This window comes from Rhipicephalus microplus, chromosome X (assembly GCF_043290135.1).
Source record: "Rhipicephalus microplus isolate Deutch F79 chromosome X, USDA_Rmic, whole genome shotgun sequence".
NCBI lineage: Eukaryota > Metazoa > Arthropoda > Arachnida > Ixodida > Ixodidae > Rhipicephalus > Rhipicephalus microplus.
In genome coordinates this window covers 289,023,199-289,032,403 of record NC_134710.1, presented here as the reverse complement: position 1 = coordinate 289,032,403, position 9,205 = coordinate 289,023,199, and positions in this window count along the sequence as shown.

Genomic DNA, 9,205 nt, shown 5'->3' with positions numbered 1-9,205 from the left:
ACCCTGCAAGAGGTCATCGACACCGCCGAGTCCTACCTCGACCACACCGATCTCAGGTGCTCACCCACGAAGTTGGAGCTATTGATATATTTGCCCAAACGCTGGGCTGCCAAGCCAAAAGGGTGGAAACCTCCGGTGGAATGCAATATCACCCTCCACACCAGAGGTGGCCGTACAGTACCCAGGGTAGACACCATCAAGGTCCTCAGCGTGATTATCGAGTCCCGCGGAACAACCACCCAAACAGTACACAAGCTCAGGACTAAGACTGAGAATGCCATACGACTCGTGCGTAGAGTAGCTAACCGGCCCTATGACCTCAAAGAATTAAGACGACCTGCTGCGTCTTGTACACGCATTTGTTTTGTGTCTTTTACCTACGTTGCCGCTATACGCAAATGGCTACGTGCTGAGTGCGATCAACTCAATGCACTTATTCGCAAGGTGGTCAAATGAGTCCTTGGCCTCAACGCACAAACTCCTCGAGCTTGGCGTATATAACACGCTAGAAGAGATCGCCGAAGCTCAGGAATGCGTGAAATTGACCCGACTCACCATCACCAAGGCGGGCCGCCATATTCGGCGCGAGCTCGGCTTCTTCTCCTCAATGGCCAGAAACAGGGACCCCCCTCCCCCCAGAGTTGACTCTAAATCCCCGTGAAATTCATGACCTTATCACGATCGCTCCTATTCCGCGAAGTGTACAACCCGAATACAACAGAGGCAGGTGCCTTGCGCGTGCACACGCCATTTTCAAGTACATAGACATGGAAGCCGACAACGTCTCGTTCAGGAACGCCGCTGCCTATCACAACAACCGAGTCTTCGCAGCGATCGCGGTATCATTCGCGCAGCAGATTTTTAACTGTGCCACAATCCTCACCCCGAACCCCCGAAGTAGCAGAGAAAGTAGCTATAGCTACAGCTATGCTCGATTGAAAACGGGAACTCATCTACAGCGACTCCAGACTGGCTGTACAAGCCTTCAAACGCGGAGTCATCTCTGACCATGCTTTATGTATCCTGCGCAGAGCGGACCTGAGTGCCCTGAAGCACCACACTGTCATCTAGTTCCCTGCCCATCTTGGCCAGGTGCCGGGTGCCCCATCCAACCTCAATGAGATCGCCCATGATGCAGCGTGCGCACTCACCGACCACACCACCACAGGGCAACCGCATCTTGCGGAGTTAGAGACCAATCGGTATGCACCCATTACGTACATTGACATAACAAAGCACTTTTAACATGAACGCCGCACTTTTCTACCCCCTCTCATCCGAAACTTAACAGACAGCAGGCATTAGCCCTACGCCTATTACAGACGCATACGTACCCAAACCTTGATACGCTTCACGTTTATTATCCTGAAGCATACCCCAGTGACAAAGGCCCCTCGTGTGGACACACGGCGACACTCGCACACATTCTTTGGGAGTTTAGAAACACTCCTCCCGACTGTCCCTCAAACAAGGTGGAGAGATTCCTCAGGAGCTCACTTCTCGCTGACCAGCAATGGGACGTCCAGCAGGCCCATGAAGTGGCCGCCAGGTACTCCCTGTCATAAAAGGTGCTTACCAGCGCAAACGACAGGGCAGGAGGGGACAGGAGAAAAGACGAGACAGAGCGCTGAACTGCCAACAATTTATTTCTTGTGAAGGTATTAGCTTTCCTTGTGAAGGCTTTCCTTGTGAATACCTTGTGAAGGTATTAGTTACCAGTCGCACTAGTCATGCGCGAAACACAATGACAATGCATAAGTACATCACACTAACAAGCAAAGGAACAACTTTTCCTTATCGGTCAGCGCGACAGAAGGGCTGCTAACACAAGCATCTTTCAATGAGCAAATATTTTCTGCCTCTATGATATCGCGTGTGGTACGATCCCTGCATTTAGCAACAATAGAACAGTCTGAAAATATTGGTCGGCAGCCACACGGGCCGCAGTAAACGGACAGCCACCCTTGTTTATAGTGATCCACATGGTACATATGTTCCCCCAGCCTCCAATTTCTGGTAAAAAGTTCATGTGAAGTCCAGGAGTTTATTTCGTCACGTTGGAATAAGACTCTATTCGCCTTCTCTGTAGACGTCAAGGACCTGTACTATTTCATTCCGCATGACTCATTGTTACAATGAATTGGAGAATATATAGATGAGTATGGCGCCTCAAAATTCCAGACCCAGTCTGGCATAAGCGTGAGTGAGTTTTTAGAGCTTTTAAGGTTTTACCTTCAGTCGACGTACATCCTATGGGATGAAAAACCTCACCTTTAAAAATCCGGTATCTGTATTGGTTCTTGCATCTCTCCCATCGTCAGTGGCCTGTTTTTTGGCAAATTAGACAGATGCATTTCGGAAGCTTTCACTAACACTAATGTGACGCACGTTTTCAGGTACGTAGATGATTATTTATTTTTTATGGACACTGATGTTGCATCGAATAAGAATGACACTCTTGCAGTTTTAGAACTGATGCGAAATGGTTTTAAACATTTTGAGCTTACTCATGAACTTTCTGAAAATTGTGAAATCAGGTTCCTTGACTTGAAGCCTTTCTTGAATAATGGACGCACTTGCTGGATGTATCAACTGCGTGGAAATAAGCCGGTTTTGTTATTTCATTCGGCGCATTCTAAGTTAGTTCGGCGAGGTATTGCAAAATCTTGCTTCGTGAATACCTTGCGAAAATCCTGTGTACACGAGATTACTCAAAGCTTTGTTGAGCAATCTTCAAGGCTGACGTCGGCTGGTTACCCCGACCACGTGCAAGTTTTCGTAGCCGAAGGCCTGCTGCGTGAACTTAAGGCCAAAGGGACAGTTAATGCAGTCCCACCTGTCAGAGCTAGACAGGCTTTCGCCGTGGTTCCATATATGCACAAGATAGCGCACAATCTTAAGAAAGTGGCACAGCGAGTTAGTGTGAAGGTGGTCTTTACGACCCCTCAAAAATTGAGTCGCCTGTGCAAGCTGTCCGTTCCTCCGTCCAGACCCACCCTCGGTTGCACTACAAAACATGCAAATAAATTCAGAGATTGCATCTGTAATGTGGTGTATCAGCTGCTGTTATCGTGTGGAAGGTATTACGTCGGTCAAACAGGTCGTTGTAAAAATGATAGGCTGAGGGAACATATGTACAATGTGGATCACTATAAACAAGGATGGCTGTCCGTTCACTGCGGGACGTGTGGCTGCCAGCCAATATTTTCAGTGTTCTATTGTTGCTAGATGCAGGGATCGTACCGCACGCGAGATCATAGAGGCAGAAAAGATTTGCTCATTGAAAGATGCTTGTGTTAGCACCCCTTCTGTCACGCTCACCCATAAGAAAAAGTTGTTCCTTTCCTTTCAATGTGATGTTTTTATGCATTGTCATTGTGTTTCGCGCATGACTAGTGCGACTGGTAACTGTATAAAAGAGAATACCTTCACAAAAAATAATTGTTGGCAGTTCAGCGCTCTGTCTCGTCTCTTCTCCTGTCTCCTCCTGCTCTGTTATTAGCGCTGGTAAGCACACTTTATGATGTTATACCAACACGCCCAATCCCACTGTCTCTTGAGCACTCCCTGTCAGTCCACGACATTAAATTTCAGCACCGTTCCAGCCGGGTGACTGCAGCGCCACGGCGAGCCATGGCGTGAAGTAGAAAGGGTTGACCCCACTAAGTGCTTTTTTCACGACCATGCGTGGCCTAGGTACCGAATTGCGCGAACACCCCTAGGAACTTTAGTCCTAGCCATGCGCCCGTGCTGGCTGGAGCGGAGCGGGTATGTAAAGGCGCCGCTGGCTGTGTATGTGTGTGTCAGCACTTCCTCTATTTCGGTGTTGTGCGGCGGTTTGTATTATTGCGATATTATTTCTTCCGAATATGGTGATGCTTGAGTGCTGACTGTTTTGTCTGGACGTTCTGAATGCGTGATGCCCTCTGACGTGCTTTAGTGAACGCTGTCACACGGGCACTCTATGCATGTGGTCGCGCTGCACTGTATTAGATCCGGACTGTGTAGCAGTTACTAATACCGGTTTTCCTCGAGAAATTTTGATCGCAGGCAACAACTTTGTCGCTGCTGCGCTGTACGGCATCGAGTTTGGCGCAGATGCCCTGACTGCGATCACAAGTGTCTGTGTGACACCGGCGGTATGAATATCGCATTATTTCCACTACTCGCACAGGTAGTCCAAATAGCATAGAGAGAAAAAAAAGCTGTGACTGCGATGTCCCCTGATGGACCAGCTGTGATCACACGTGAATGCTTATACCAAGTTAAACCATTCAGTTATGTACACATTTGTTGCCTCTACTTTTTGGTTGCTGCTTACATGACAATGCAAGAAAAAGGAGTCTACTAATTACATCAAAATTACGCAGAAACGGTGCATCATATTTAGGCAAGTCTCTAGAAAAGATAAAACTTCTGCAAAGAAGCCCGTGTACATGTTCGGTCTTGCAAACAAGCTTATTGCTCACGCTTTTGACAAATTTTGATGTTAGGGTTCTGCTGACATGAGCCGCAGTGGACCACCGCATTATACATATATTGTATGATTGATATGTCAAGTGATCACCTGTAAATTGTGATCTGCATAAAAAGCGAATGCTTTGCCTTCAGCGCAACTTTGGCATGCTCACTTTTTGCTTTAAAACAAAACCTAAACCTCGTCGTACATTGAAGGTGTCATCATCATCAGCCTGACTATGCCCACTGCAGGGAAAAGGCATCTCCCATGATCTGCCAATCAACCCGGTCTTGAGCTTTTCGTTGCCATGTTATACCTGCAAACTTTTAATCTCATTGACCCACCTAACTTTCTATCTCCCCTTCGTGCGTTTGCCTTCTCTGGGAATCTAGTCAGTTACCCTTGATGACCAGTGGTTATCCCGCCTACGTGCAATGTCCCCTGTCCATGTCCAGTTCTTCTTCTTGATTGCAACTATGATATCCTGAACCCTGGTTTGATCGCTGACCCACTCTGCTCTCTTCATGTATTTTGAAGTTACACCTATCATTTTCCTTTCCTTCGCTCACTGGGTCATCCTCAATTTAAGCTCAGCCCTCTTTGTAAGCCTCCAGGTTTCTGCTCCACAGGCAAATACTGGGGAGATGCAGTTGTTATATACCATCCTTTTGAGGGTTAGTGGTAGATTACCATTCATGATTAGATAATGCTTGCTGAATGCGATAAACACCATCTTTATTCTTCTAGTTACTTCACTCTCATGGTTCGGCTTTGCGGTTACTACCTGTCCTAAGTAGACATAGTCCTTTACAACTTCCAGCGTCTCTCCACCTATCGCAAAGTGCTGTTTTCTGCCGAGACTGTAGCACATTACTTTAGTTTTGTGCACATTCATTTTCAGACCTACTTTCCGGCTTTCCATGTTCAGTTCTGTAATCGTGAGCTGTAATTCAACTCCGGAGTTACTCATCGAGGCAATGTAATCTGCGAATTGCAGGTTACTAAGATAATTTCCATTAACTCTTATTCCTAACTCTTTCCAAGCTAGGGTCCTGAAAACCTCCTGTTAACATGAGATGAATAGCATTAGAGAGATGGTATCTCCCTGCCTTACGCCCTTCTTTATTGGAATCCTGCCGCTTTCTTTATGGTGGCTCTGCATCCACTGTAGATTTCTTCCAGTATGTTTATGTAGTGCTCTTCGATGCCCTGATTAAGTAGTGCCTGCATTACTGCTTATGTCTTGACTGAGTCAAACACCTTCTCGTACTCTATGAAGGCAATGTATAGATGTTGATTGTATGTGAAGGTGTTTTTTGATATGTTTATGGCATGCGATAACGTTAACATTACGGTACATTCCACAGTGCAGTTAGGTGCGGCGTATTTTGATTGGTACACCTTCTTTTCATGATCTAGCAGTAATTTATTTTGGGCAAGAAATATCAGTTATGGTCTTGTTGCTTTTCCCACTTCATAATGAAAATGATTTAATTAAAGATCACATCTCATACAATAACAAAAGGACCAGGGCAGTGGAGGGCCTTGACACTTTGATCATACACTACCATATTGCAATTTTCCACTGCAACCCAAAGACCACTGTTCGGCATATTTAGTGCATAATAAATTTTATTATTGCAACATTTGTCTGTGTAAACGTTTGGTTATGAAAACATGCTCAGACGATTGACAACAGTTGGTCCATCAGTTTTTAAAAAAGCACCCAAATGGTACTCCATGCTTACTGATGATAGCACAGCGTAGTAGTATTCGTCTAAAATATGTGGTCAATAGGTACGGAACAACAGCTGTGGCACTTTAAGCAAGTTATTTGCAGTTAAATAAAAGCTGGAAGCACTTGATCACAGCACTATTGTGAGTCTGTCACCATGTACAGATATTTTGTACTTGCATAAGTTTCTCTTCTTGCAGAATCATGCATCGCAGAACAGAATAAACCTACGTTGCTCTCCATTAAAGCATAATAAAAGAATTAGAATTACTCCTTGCAGCCATACATTTCAACTAGGAAGTTTGTCTGGTTAAAATTAGTTGAGGGGATAAAAGTACTTACAATCTTTAGATGCTATAAAACCCCCTGAGGAGGCTTTGGTGGTCAAAAAGAAAATGCTTTCTTAGCAGAAAAACCAAATCAAGGCTTCTCTTGATTGTGATTAAAAAAGCTTTTGCTAGTCTTTGGCAATACCGTTTTAACCCCCTTCGCTAACACTGAGGAAAGTCAACTGTTTTTCTAGGTCTTAAGCTTTTTTGCTGGCCTCCGAACAACGTTATACTAAGCTCTATTTTTACTCTTTATATAGCTTCTTTCCTGTATTCTTTGCTAACGCCAGAAGTGTTCTCAATAAACGTTGTGCCCTCTCATTCATTATAGATACATGCAATGCGAAAATAGTAGTTTTAACTGAAACGTGGCTTTCCGCACAAACAACAGACTCAGAAATATTTCACGAGGCAAACAACTTTATGGTATATCGCTGTGACCGCACCGAGCACAGAGGAGGAGACGTACTACTTGCGGTCTCGAAGGACATACCACCATCACCAATCCAAGTTAACAGTTTACTAAAAATAACTTGGGCTTTACGAACTTTGGGTAGCTGTAAACTGGTTCTAGGTACCTGCTACAGATCACCTTCCTCACCATCCACATTTGTTAACGAACTGCATGACTCCATCAACATAGTAAGCTGTCGTTTCCCTTCTTCACCTATGTTCTTACTCGGTGATTTTAACTTTCCCAACATAACGTGGAACACAATGCCGATAGGTATTTTTCCCTTTTCACAGCAGAGTGAAGATTTTCTGAACACATGCTCTGTTTATTGCTTGAATCAGTTAGTAACTCAAGCCACAAGAATTACAAGTAATACAGCAAGCACTCTCGACCTAATACTAGCAAGGCATCCTGACCTTGTCTCCGACATTACATACTTACCAGGAATCAGCGATCATGTCTCGCTAAACTTTGTCATCATTACTAGCCCTAGCAAAAAGACTAAACAGCAGAAATGCATACGATACTACCAGAAAGCTAACTTCGAAGCAATAAATAATCAGCTAACTCACTTTTACGACAATTTTGTTAGAGATTTTGAATCTCGTTTCGTTCAATCTAACTGGGATCTGTTCGCATGCACAGTCCATAAATTGATAGAGAAGTACATCCCTAATCGCACACTAATTTCCAATCCCCAAGCACCGTGGTATTCCAGTAATCTAAAACGCCTATCTATTCGAAAAAAGCGTTTCTTTCGTTTAGCTAAAAGCTCGCCTTCACCTTCGCGCTGGACAACTTACAAATCTGCTGCAAACGCCTACTTAAGAGCTCTAAAAACTGCAAAAAAAAACAATTACCTAACTAGAACACTACCTAAAACACGGAAAAATAACCCTAGAAAGTTTTGGCAAATGATTAACCCAACTACTTACAACACTATATCCCTAGAAGACTCATCTGGAAATAATATCCACGATAACATGTGCGCATCAGCAATTAATGATTCATTTTCAAGCCAGTACTCTGAATACGCCAACATCATACTCCCTTATGCGCACCACTATATTTACATGCCCATGGATCCAGTAATTATTGAGGTACCCGGAATATTGAAACTAATAGATAAGCTACCATTCCACTCCGCTCCTGGCTATGATGGCATTGATAGCAAATTTCTTAAAAGCACTAACGTAGTTAGTTCAATGATACTAAGCCAAATATTTCAACAATCATTGAGTACTTGTCAACTTCCAAAAGAATGGAAAATAGGGAAGGTGGTTCCAATCTATAAATCTGGCCCCAGAAACTCGCCTCTTAATTACCGACCCATATCACTAACAAGTAATTGTTGCAAATTATTAGAACATGTTCTCTTCTCGAACCTTGCTAACTTTCTGGAGTCAAACTCATACGTTGCTAAAGCGCAACATGGTTTTAGAAAACAGTACTCCTGCGAGACACAGCTTGCTTCACTTACTTATAATCTGCATCAAATCCTGGACCGATCATCTTGCGCTGACCGTATTTTTTTGGATTTTAGCAAAGCATTTGACAAGGTTTGCCATAAATTACTGCTCTTAAAACTAAGCATGCTAAATATCGACACTAACCTTCTTAAATGCATAGAACATTTTCTCTCTAATTGTTTCCAGTTCGTAACTACTAACGACCATCATTCACCACTCACTGAAGTACAATCCGTTGTGCTTCAAGGTTCAGTGTTGGGACCTTTATTATTTCTTGTAGATATTAATGATCTAACTTCTTCAATAACTTCTAACATTCATCTGTTCGCAGATGACTGTGTTATTTACCGCGAAATTACCAATGTTGATGATACTAAAACACTTCAAATTGACCTAAATACTATAGCTATTTGGTGTAATATCTGGTTAATGGAACTTAATATTAAGAAATGTAAGATAATGCACGTATCAAGAACTAACTTGAATCATAACACCTACCACCTAAACAACGTTCCTTTAGATTCCGTCTTGTCTTATAAATATCTTGGCGTGCACATCACAAATAACTTAAGCTGGACAACTCATGTAGAGTACGTAATTAACAATGCTAATCGCATGCTCGGCTACTTACGACGTAACTTCTCCAAAGCACCCTCTTCTTTGAAACTAGTACTCTATAAGTCTCTCATACGCCCCAAACTCGAATATGCATCCGCCGAATGGGATCCCAGTCATGCTAATCTCATCACCTCTCTTGAA